The sequence below is a fragment of the Amblyomma americanum genome, chromosome 8 (assembly GCF_052857255.1).
Source record: "Amblyomma americanum isolate KBUSLIRL-KWMA chromosome 8, ASM5285725v1, whole genome shotgun sequence".
NCBI lineage: Eukaryota > Metazoa > Arthropoda > Arachnida > Ixodida > Ixodidae > Amblyomma > Amblyomma americanum.
In genome coordinates this window covers 97,925,850-97,938,179 of record NC_135504.1, presented here as the reverse complement: position 1 = coordinate 97,938,179, position 12,330 = coordinate 97,925,850, and the positions used below count along the sequence as shown (strand labels likewise).

Here is a 12,330-nt window from a genome sequence, read left to right as displayed (position 1 = left end):
GCCTATAGACTATCTAAAGATATTTTGTAAGGGATTTTTCGCCACTTTTTCTTTCTGGCATGTTCAAGCTCACGCAACCCCGTTTCTCGCTCTTCACACCCTCTCTTCTTCACTCGGCTGCAGCTGTCGCGACGCCCTGCTCCCATTGGCTACAGCTGGCGTGACGCGCCTCCGAATTTACCCGAGTAAATCCGAGGCTTTTTCCGCAGACAGGACGCCTCTTTCGCTACCTAGGCACCCAGTGGTAACGCACTAGTACATTTCACGCTATTTTATACTGAACGGATCTCGTTCCGCCCTCAACTTCTTCCCGAATATGGCTTGGTTGAATTTTTTGCGTGTTAGCGCGTTTTGAAAAACAACCAAACGTTTTGAACAAACTCTAACATTTTAAAAATACTGTGACGCCACCAACAAAACAACTCACCAATACAACAACACTGTGTCTTGTTCATGTTGGCCCTAGGTACTTATCTGCCAAAAAATCCAACGAACAAAAATTTTTTTTGAGTTCCTGTCTTTGCTAATGAACACGAAAGAAATGACGGTACACAGGTTAAATGCCAATTTCAATCGCTTCAGAAATGCATTATTTCCACCGATTGTGTTCCAGGCTGGTGGCGGGATGCCGCCTCTTATCACTGCTCTTCTTAAGGAAGCTCCCTTAGAAGCCCCGTGTATTACTTTCCCTTTCGAAAGATATTCGGATTCTGCCAGCGGATAGTGAAAAGTGATTTCAACCAAACTTAAGAAACGCTGCGGTCGTGTGCGTATGCTCTGGTCTGTGATATAACCGACAATTTATTGCCTTTTCAGAGCGACCACTCATCTTCGGACGTGCTACTTCATTGCCGGCCAGTTTGCGGTTGGGGACGTGGTGTCCTGCGGTGTGTTCTTCTTAAATGCATGAGTGAGTTGCCAAATGTGTTAAGCAATGAAGTCGTGAGGGCGATCGATCATCAAGAACTTATTTACGTAGCTTTTTTTTTTCAGGCCATCCAGCGCCAGCATCCAGCTGTCGACCGGTATGTATAAAGCCTTTTTTTTTCTCAACGTGGAGCCCTAAAATCAGCGTACAACCTAGCGTTCGTTTTCGTCTGTAGGATCTGTACACTTTTCTTTGTAATTTCTCTTTGTTTGTAGTGTAACAAAGCCTCAGAGATCGGTGGATAAAAGGTTTGGCGTAATCAGAGTTTGCCTGTGGAAACCTCTGTCGACAAATACCCTTCTTTTTTGTACTTCTCTCTTTACGTAGCTTATATAAACAGATTCGCCTTGAGGTCTGTTAAAGCATCTTTGTAATTCTCTGATAGGCGGTAATTTGTCGTTACAGAAAAGCCTCAAGTAGCCCTCAGTGTCGCTTGGAAGAGCTATGCCAGAGGCAGCAGAAATGTTATTCATTGAGGAGCCAGAAAGGTTGTTCATAAAGGCTCCATAAATGCTATTGATAGAGGCTCCAGAAATGTTATTCTTGTGCAGGTGATGTGTTGCTGAAGCCGGTCGTGTGGAACACTTGCGTCGCGAGCGTCAGCACTTGCCAATTCGTCCCACAGCAGCGACGAGCCACTGCGCTGTTTAGGTAAGCGGAAATTGGTGTGAGAGATGTGGCGGGTTTACCGGACTCAGTCATGCGTGCATGAATGAAGTGCGAAAAGAAGTAATTAAATACGAGCCACGAGGCAGCGACGGACAAAATGCACAAGTAATGCTGTTTTTTTTCGCAAAATCTCCTGACGCTGTCAAATCGTTGCGCGAGACGGTGACGAACATTTGCGGAAACCTGCAAGTCGTTTTCTCTGTGGTGCTTGTTTTCCAAAAAAACGGCCTTAAACGCAGATGACAGACACATATTCTTTGAACGAATGAAACCTGCGTGTGTTAGTAGTACTTGTGGTTTATTAAAAAAAGTGAAGAAAAAGAATGTTGCTCCCCCGCGGCAATTGCTCTCTAATGCTGCAGCGGGCGGAGGTGAAATGGAAAGGAAAGGATAGCGAGAAGTATAGAGGGGAGCCATAGCAAGAAAGGAGAGGCGAGAGCTTCGTACACTAGTCGCAAAATAGAGGAAGTAATCGAGTTCGCGCTGCTCCCGAACTCTGCCTGCAACAGAGTCTAGGCAGGAAAAGGAGGGAGAGACCGTCCTTTTCCAAACTGCTGTGGATTGTTCCATCTTCTGGCCAGGAGTGCAGGGGTGGGGGGGGGGGGGGTGGGGGGGGCGGAGGGCGGGTTTGTGATGGGAGGAAGTTGCAGGGATGGTGTTGTTCAGCAGAATTTTTTGATGAAATAGTATGAGGTAGCTCATCACTGCCCGCACAGGAACAGAGACCTATTACGTTCTGTTTCCTGCCTAGCCTCACCTGCAGTGCTACAGAACGTTGACTGCAATCCCCTTTCCTACGCTGTTCCATTTTACTGTTTGGATGACTCTCTCGAGGCCATCTTGAAGTAAACTGGCGACATTTCCGACTTTACTCAGAAGGCGGAACTTGACACTTTTCGTTTGCACAAAGAATGCGAGAGTGTCGTCTGGGAACGAGAACTTTGGTTGGAAAACAAGCCTTGCGGAGAATCTCACTCAACATTTCTGCAAATGTCTCGAACGGACTTTAAACGCCGATCGCCAGCATGTCAGTGGTTTTAATTTCACCATGTACAGTTAGTAAACTCAGCTGCGGCTGTCTTATTTGTCTTCACGCAAGGTCTGCGTGCTCTGGTATACTGGGTGCTCCAGCTGAAAGTTAACAAGGTATCGAAAAGGGCAAAAGTCTCCTAGGTGAGTGAATTAACCCACATCTGTTGTATTGAGAGTCGCGGTGCCTAGTCTTTAGCTCTAGTTCTCCTCGTTTAATTAGTGACGGACATTTTTAAATATTGGGTTGAGGAACAGTGTCAACTCGAAAGTTGAAGTTTTTTTTTTAAGAGCTGGCTGCAATCCTTGCACCAAGCTACCGTTCACGCATCTTTAATCAACGGCCTTATCAGATAACCCACGGAATAAAAAGCTCGCACTTAACAGCTGTTGGCGTATATCACGTACGCACACGAAAAGCCCTGTCGGGAACAGCGCTCCGCAGAACGCCGACTTTGGTCTGTGTTAAGAGTCTTGCCAGGCTGAAGTAGCCCTTCTTAGAAGTGATAGCTACGTATACCCAGAGAGAAAAAAACTTTATTGTCAGGAAGATGGTGATCTTCGGTCACTTCAGCCGCTCCAGGTGGCCGGAAGTTCAAGTCTGTTGGCGACCTCCTGCGCTCGTGCCGTGGCTCGGGTCTGAACGGCCGGGTCCGGGCTGGCGAGAACAGATTCCCATTTTTCAAGCGTGGGAGATGTGACTAGATCTTCCGGAAGGGGGATACTCCGTGCATGCAGCCACCGATTATGGGGTCTAAGGTGGCAGGCTCGCGGCACAGCTGACAATACGGATTTACCAAATCGGGAAAGATATTGGAATAGGTCCACGGGTTTGGCAGCTACCGCCTTTGCCGCCGCCTCCACGTGGCAGCCTGTTCGTGGCTGGACCAAACGTGCGGAGGAGGCAGAACCGCTCTAAGCTCACTGTAATAGTTGGTTATGGCCTGATATGTAGTTAGCGTCTCGCCCTTTGGGACATCCACGTCCGAGACCCCTTCACCGGCTCAGCTGACAAAACCTCGAGCAAATTGGTGAGCGGCCTCGTTTCCTGGAACACCCTCTTGAGCCGGGACCCACACCGTGCACATCCACTTCCTTCCTGCAGTATAGCTGCGCAAATGGCACTTCGCAGCATGCCTTTTCGTAAGCCAATTTTTTTTTAGCCGAATGGTCTAAGCTTTCCAAACGACGTACCCCTTCACCACTGGCACTTTACTCCTGACATCAATTTGTAAAAATTTCGCTAGTTAGTCCGTACCGAATAAATTTCCCGAAGGAAAAAAATACTACTTACTGGGCCATATGATTCAAAAGAAAACTAATTCGGTTGCACTCGCCTAGGAGGCTCCTTCGTTTAAACCCCCGGACTTTCAGCTGCTACACCCACATCTTATCCGCTTTAGCTTGATAATGCAGCTGCGAAAATGAACTCTTTTAAATCGTGACAGAAAACATGCGCTTGCACTCGCCGTTACGGTCGTCACTTACCAGCAAACCACTCCAAACTGCGGTGGACTGCCTTCCCCTGGAACACTCCAGGCTCTATTTATCCCTAACAGAAGCAGGTGTGTAGACCTGAGAGGCAGTCTGCACATAAAATACTGTGAATCTACTCGCTTCTAGAGTCGGATCCAACTTAAAATACATGACCGCCACGCTCGGCGCCTCCGCGGCAAAAAAAACAGCCCGTTGCTAAACGCTTTGTTCTTGTTTTGTTTCGTCTAACTTGTTTGTTACGAACATTAAGGAGTTAAAGGTGCACTAAAGAGAAATCAGAACTCCCATTTTTACCACGGCAACTCGATCCTGACGTAACGAGCATTCTTAGAAACTTCGAGTTCTTGTTCTGTGCGGCCGATTTTCCTAACTTGAATCGGATTAAACGTCCTGGCTCCCGCCCTTGTTTTTTAACCCAACGCTGAAGGAAGGAGGAGTCAACCAACGTGTGGAATGCCTTTCAGCCAGTCGCGTGGCGGCTCCGCTTTCGCTTTTACTTTGTTTTAGGTTTCCGTGAATAAATTGTTTCAGTTGCACACAACACAGCCGTAAATAAGGCACACGGAAATAAAAACGCGCGCGGACACTTTGTATCACTCCGCCGATGGCAGAGCGCCAAGCCGCCACGGGACTGGCTGAGAGGCACTCAACGCGTTGGTTGACTCCTCCTACCTTCCGCGTTCAGTTAAAGAAAAAAAAGGCGGGAGCCGGGCCCTTTACCCCATTCAAATTTACGAAATCGGTGGCGCAGGACAATAATTGGCAGTTCATAAGTATGCTCGGAACGAGTAGACAGAGTTCCCGTGGTAAAAAGAAGAGTTCAAATTCCTCTCTAGTGCACCTTTAACTTCGTTTCCTGCTATCATTAGCATGCGGCGGAATTGCCCTCTTTTTTGGCCATAGTATTCTGTTGCCAACTGCTGTTCCTTTAATTTATATCCTACTCTGACATCGCAGTTACTACGATGACTTTAAGCACTTTGTTGACGTTCTCTTTGTCTTTAGACATGGAGAGCCGGCGGCGAGGAATCGCCCCCGAAGGCTTGAGGAGCTCCCAAGGACGCCACCGCGTATAACGTGCGTTCGTCGCGTGGGTGTGAGCCGCGACGCAAGCGGCCTCTTTCGCCTCTTCCCCACAGCGGGGGTGGAAGAAATGGCAGGAAGCGCCGCAGGAAGCTGATCCCGGTGAGACGAGAAAACCATTAGGGAACACTTAGGCTCCGCCTTAACGGTATGACGCGATAGCGTAGTGGGTTAGGCTTTCCTATTCTGAGCAGTTTGGCACATTTAAAGGCATTTTTCATTCTTTGAATTGTTTTAGTTAATTGATGAATTGCATGATGTCTCTATAATAAATTATGATTAAGAGGTATTGACTTTTTATTCTAAGCATTTTGACACCTTTTAACTCCCTCTTTCTAATTTTTCAATTAATTACAAAGATTTCATTAACTCGTCATAACTTACCACATGCCAATCAATCATCAATGACTTGCACCGCAAATTTTCATGATACGATTTTTATTACGCAGCCCCAATTATTAACCATCATTGGTAGCAACTTAATGGCCAGCCCATGGCCTCCATTCAAATTCGAATTCAGTTTATTCCGACACGCGGTGCTGATTACTACTACGCCGACGGCTTTTCGACCGAACGAGCTCTATACGCTACCACGGAAAACGTTCAGAGGAAACTGAAGCTCCGCCTTAAGAGTATGACGTGATGACGTGTATGGGCCCCTTTAGCGTCGTGGAGTCCTCTTTTTGTATCCCTCGCCGACAAGGACGCTGTTCATTCTTAGCCATGAAATATTCTACCTGTAGAGTACAGCGCTGCGATAGCATTATAGATTTATCCAACGCTGGCTGACCTCAGTGTAGTGGCAGGATTCCCAAAACATTCGCACCAAAATTATAAGCAACCGTTCACGGTACAGCGTTCCGGGTGGTGTCTTAGCATTTCTCTTTGCATATAGCTTACATGTTTTAGTCAATTGAAGGCTAGCTTGCGACAGGGGTTCTAACCGATGACATATGCACATTCAATTGTCTCTCTTCACAGACATTGCATCTACTACCTTAAGGCGAGGTTGAGGTGTCCACCGAGATGTCGATATGAGATGTTAATGTGCCATTCCTTTCCTCAAAAACCAATTTTAGTATCCAAATTGTGACAAAACCGTTAGTCGTGCACCCTTGCGGGTGGTCTAATACAATTTCTCTTTGCATATAGCTTCCGTTTCTTAGTCAGGTTGTAGGCCAGCTCGCGATAGGTGTTCGAACAGTGTGTCCTAGTGTTTCACTCGGATCTTTGTGGATGGTGGCGGTGGTAGTGGTTTTATTGAAAATAATAGTAAAAAAGAAGGAAAAGATTTTTGCTAGCCCCGGCATCTGCCATCGATACTGAAGCACCTGAGCTGGGGCAGCGGAAATAAAGGATAGCAGGCAGAATGGAGAAATGAAATGAAAGAGGTGAGGGGACAGGAATAGAGGACAGGGGGGATGCAGTGTTTGTGGAATCAGCGTTCGGAGGCGTGTCTTCACTTCTCAGTGCGCAACCTGCATTGAGGTCGAAACCTCACAATAACGCACTGATGCTTTCGCCTTCACAGATCGTAAGCAGACTCAAGTACCTTCCGAATTCTTTTTGCAAGCTTTCGCTGCCTTGGACATCGATGGCAGGAATATTGAAAAAATAAAACTTTCAGACGACAGTGTGTTATAGTCTCTCTTGCATCACAAATGCGCATGAACGCGTAAAACATGAGGGCGCGATCGCACGAAATTAGAGGAAAACAGCGCGCTGGGGACCTTGTAAAAGCTCCCCGGCCGAGAGAGCTTTCTAGCCCTTCTAGAAGTTTTTGAACACAAGAATAACTGAAGTGAATTTTTAAATAAAGTAGGAAGTCAGTGCACGATTTCTTGCGTTTTCTTGTCCCCGCTTTGCATTGCAAACTACAGAATTTTAAGGTGTCTCTTACGTTTATATTAAACTTTCGGGCACTTTTAAATTTGATTTGAATTTCACAGTTTTATTCTCAGTCCCGCATCTTTATATATTCTAGGTGGGAAGACTGCGAAATCGACGATCCTGTCGGCGATAAAGGATTCGCTTTTCTTCACAGTTGCAGACTTGGCTTTACTTAAAGTTTCCAGTCACAATCTTGAAAACTGCAATAATTGAAAATAAAGCGAGGTACTGAAACGTACCTGGTTCCCGTACGCAACACAGTGTGCTAGGAGTGCAAAACGCAGCTCAACAGTGCATAGACATTTCACATTTCGAACCCAGCGCATTTCCAACCGAAGCAACATGGAGGGCTTAGTTGTCAGAGCGCCAAGAGATGGCACTGCGCATAGACACCATATTTTTGCATGCGTTTTTTCTTCTTTCAAGCGATGCGCTAGCCATTGGCATACATGGAACACAACGCGGCATTCACCTACAACCAGTAAATAATTTATAATTGAATTTCTTATTGATCCTATTCCGGTTAAATCAACCGAACGATGATTGGGCCTCGTAGTTTAACTTTAATTAGGGCACGTGAGGAACAAAAAAAAAACGACACTATAACTGCTTATACGTCGTTTGTTGTAATCCCAGCTCTTAAACCAGGCTATTTGAAGCGCTGTAGTAAGTAAATACTATGTACTAGCGCATGTATTGCAGTTTTCCCGTCCTTCACGTGACGAAATGTTCAGCTACATGTCACAATCATCGTTCGCTTTGTGGAATCGAAACCAAAAATTTTAAAATTTTCCTGAAAGTGTAAAATTAAAAATTAAATTTTAAAATCAAAATTTTCATTAAAATTTTTCTGCAGACAAGGAAAAGCTTCGCCTCATTTATGACGAATCGTCGTCATCATGATCGTTAACCTGACTACACATACTGCAGGGCAACGGCCTCTTCCATGCCTCTCCAATTAACCGGAACATTTGCCGGCTGCTCCCACCCTATGCCTGAAACTACTTAAACCTCATCCGCCCACCTAACCTTCTGTCGCAACCTGCTGCATTTGCATTCCCTTAGAATCCACTCCGTTACCCTTAAGGACGAGCGGTTATCTTGCCTTCACTTTACATGCCCTTTCCAAACCCATTCCTTCCTCTTGATTTCGATTACGATGTCATTAACCCGCGTTTGTTCCGTCACCTTCTCCGCACGCGTACTTCTAACAATTAAGTACATTTTTATCTATGTCTGAAGAGGAACCTGCTTAGCAAGGTGAGCTGAAATCTAATACTAATTAACAGATTTGCTTCTCTATAATTTCCCCCGTGACCTACCCAAGCGTGCACCTATCAGGGTGATACAGAATCAAATAATGAGTTGCGATTAGACTTCTCGCGGACTTAGAACAAACCGGTTCTTCGTAACAGACTTGAAGAGGCGCAGTTTATTTAAAATCAGGCATTTGTCATAGAGCTGTGTAATCGGCGACATCTTTTTTTTTTTCATCCATAATCATCGTGTCTTAAGGCCGAATTAGTAAAAGGGCATGCTCTTCACCTTCGCAGCCAAGTTGCCCCGCGACTTGCGGGAGGCAGCCAGTGAGACGGAAATCCTGACCAGAGCCCCCCGGCGTCCGGCGAGCACAACGTAGGTTAGTAAAGGACATTGCGTTTGATACTTCTCTCCAGCACCCGTGCATGTAACAATGGCGAAACTTTGCGAAGACTCTGCACTGGGGCATTCTAGAATGCCGCACGTTTAAGAACCACATTGCTGTCGAAAATGCAGCATCATTTAAATTGAGCTCAACCCTTAATGTTTTCCCGAAAACAAGGAAATGCTGTGCCTATCTTATTACGGGGGAATTTGAGTTACATGTGACCAGACTGCGACTGCGTTTGAAACCAAACCTCCTGCTACCTGTTGTGGCTCAGGCACCTGCGTGTGACACACAGCGTCATCATAAATATATATGCACAGCTGACCATCATAAAAGAACAGTGCCAGCAAATTTGCACATTGGACGCAGTGGCAGCTGCTATTATGGCTGCCCCATCGAAAAACAGAACAGGAAATTTTCTGTTATAGATTTTCCTGTAGTATTTTTGGACCTGACACCAGAAATTCTTGTAACGGCTGGACTTTCTGTTTATTCAGTAGTCTCCTGTCGTAACGACAGAGCCAGTTCTGTAACAACACGAAACTTCGCATTACTACAGAAAAATCTGTCGTAGCGAAAGGACGACCAATATTTGCTGTAATGTGGGACCGGCTCTGTCGTATTTCTTTTAGGCAAATTCTGAGGGGTTCGGGACGGATGAAAACGTAGCAGCAAGCGTAAATGCGAGTCACATCCGCGGGTTGAAAAAGAAACACAAGATAGGAGTGGCAATGAGGCACAGCTGTCGATGGGCTTCAAGCTATGGGGCACCGGCCACGAGGTACCACAATGTTTGTAATCGACGCAATCGTGACTTATCTGCTGTTAGAGCAACAGTGCACAGAAATGTGCGCAAATGTTCACCTGCATGCACGCGGTACACAAATGCACATAGTGGCATCTGAAGTGCTTATTAATTATGCAGTGTAGAAATCAAGAGAAATCGTGCTCATAGATGCAAAGAAAGAACTGCGCAAACGAGTCCATGTCTCGTTTCCGCAGTTTTCTTCGCGTCTATAATGCACCAGCTGGCCCGACAAGTTCTACTTACCCGACTTCAACGATAGGCTATGAACTAGAACCCTGTACTCGTTGCAGCTACGGTCTGTACTCCACCCCATAACTTACAGCACTACGGAAAGCGGAAACCACCTGGGCCGAAATCAAGATTGCGTTAATTGTATTATTGTTATTGATAATTTGCTATATAAGAAGCTTGGGACTGAAGTTAAGCGTAGATTCGTATTCGCGGCATTTGTCAACCTCATACCACAGAAAAAGAATGGTAGCGCGTGTATATTTTTTATGCGTGTATCCTAGGACGATTAATGTTCTAAATTGTTTTTCAATACTACCTAGAACGAAAACCGGTGCCACATTCTATGCGAGTTTCTTAAAAGAATTTTTTTTACGCCTCACCCCTCAGCCGCTTCCTTCCAAGGATGCGCAGCCCCAGCGTCCCAGCGCCGATCTGTTGGCGCTATAATATCCATATGCGGGATCCCACAAAGCTTTCTTGATTTCAAATTAAAGCTAATGGCGAAAATAACAAGATCGGGCGCCCGGCAAGAGCTAATAGCTGTAAAGCAACGATCGAATAATAGGATTAGTAAACTGTGTATGGCCTACAGACACTGCCGTCAAGTCTTCCGCTTGCACTGAACAACTTTAGACTTCCTTTTGACAAACATCGTTTTTAATCAAAAAACGTCTTTGATGTCATTTTTGTTGAAGTAAAACATAGTTTTACTTTGTGTTTTTGCATCCTGGTCATTTATTTCGCAGCAAACGTAGTTTGTTGGTCTTCGGCTCATGTGTGGTGAATAAAGTATAACATAGAGCGCGAGACAAAAGTAACTCGAGAACAAATTCACTTTACCACGACAACGAAAATATTGGCATTCATTTTTGGCAACTAACCGTCATCTCGTACGTCTGACTGCAGGCAACAGCCCTGTCTACCGTCAGGCTCATCAAGCAACGACCATGCCCCACGGAGGTAAGTGAATAAACCCAGCAATAAGAACTCCTCACCTCCAATGCGACATGTTCTAGCACGTCATTCAGAACGCATGTCCCACATTCTTCGACAAACATTTTGCCTATTGCAAAATTTTAAATCACTGTTATAGAAGTATTGAAGGTATTGGTCCATTCGTTCTGTGTGCAGGATAATCTTACTTTTAAATTTCTTTCCATCGCTTCAATCTAGCATTGAAGAGTGCGTAGAAGACCAGTGGGAAACACTTTTGACGGAAGCAAAAACCTTAATAGCAAATGAAAATGCAAGCCTGTCGACGGGAGATCTGCAGATCTATTGCTATAGGCAATTCTTACAATTTATAGAAAAGGGCGTTCGTAAACTCATTCCTGTTCAAAAAATTAGCAGTGGCTTAGCTCGGCTATGCCAGGATAAACGTAGCTTGAGCTACGCTGAGCAGCAATTAATAATAATAATAATTGGTTTTTGGGGAAAGGAAATGACGCAGTATCTGTCTCATATATCGTTGGACAGCTGAACCGCGCCGTAAGCGAAGGGATAAAGGAGGGAGTGAAAGAAGAAAGGAAGAAAGAGGTGCCGTGGTGGAGGGCTCCGGAATAATTTCGACCACCTTGGGATCTTTAACGTGCACTGACATCGCACAACCCACGGGCGCCATAGCGTTTTGCCGCCATAAAAACGCAGCCGCCGCGGTCGGGTTCGAACCCGGGAACTTCGGATCAGTAGTCGAGCGCCCTAACCACTGAGCCACCGCGGCGGGTGGAGCAGCAATTTCGTTTCTACTTCTCCACGGCTATACCACACTGGTAAACGGCCCGCTATAGGTATACCCCCACAGATACCTCTGCGTATGCGGACAAAATGAGAGGCACTGTCAAGCTGCTCCGGCGCCGCGTCAGACTTGGCTACTGCGCAACGGAGGCGCACAGCTGGGCACGCGCCGGCGCAAGTGCGTTTTTGACGGCTATGAAATCACTGCTCTCCAATGCGCCGACCGGAGAGGCGCGCGTGGCGGCGGCTGCTCCGGCGTGCCAGCTGTGCGCCGTGTGACGTCAGTGCTTGTCGCGCATGAGCAGCACGGCTCTCCAGGAGCCACGCGAAACTGCACAACCTCGGCCAGTGTAGCTCACGCTACAAAAAATGCTTTGTTCCGGAATTGTTCGGTATGATACGCGTTCTTTCTTATATGCGCAGACCGACCGAGAGGAGGAGGATACCGCTGCGAAAGGTGCAGCCATGGCCACGATAGCGCCGAAGTGCATTCACCATGTGGGTGTCTAAGATGGCGCTGGCGCCTGCCATGGGCCGCCCATCCACCGGGAATAGGGAAGGAGAGAGGGACAGCTGCCACGGGTGAGGGAAGCTTCCTCCAGAGCGCCACATCATTTGGCCACCGTAGTGTTTCGGCCGTTTTAATACGAAAGCATTACAAGGCTACGTCCCATGTTTCGGGTCGCAAAACTTGTCGGCGCGGTTACGTCGTTCTGTGAAGATAAATGCGCAAAAGTTTGATAATGTTAGCACGTGATGAGATCTTGCCGCGGGAAAAATATGGTTGACGAGTTGTCATTAGTAATTTATTTA

The 12,330-nt window shown here is 46.4% G+C and overlaps 1 long non-coding RNA gene across 1 annotated transcript; it reads left to right on the top strand.

Moving 5' to 3' along the window:
• The first annotated feature begins 5,141 nt into the window (after window positions 1-5,141).
• On the top strand, window positions 5,142-10,743 carry LOC144100838 (uncharacterized). The gene is made up of 3 exons (XR_013307859.1): window positions 5,142-5,308; window positions 8,650-8,735; window positions 10,690-10,743. It is a non-coding gene; the product is annotated as an uncharacterized LOC144100838 (long non-coding RNA).
• The last annotated feature ends 1,587 nt before the right edge of the window (window positions 10,744-12,330 follow it).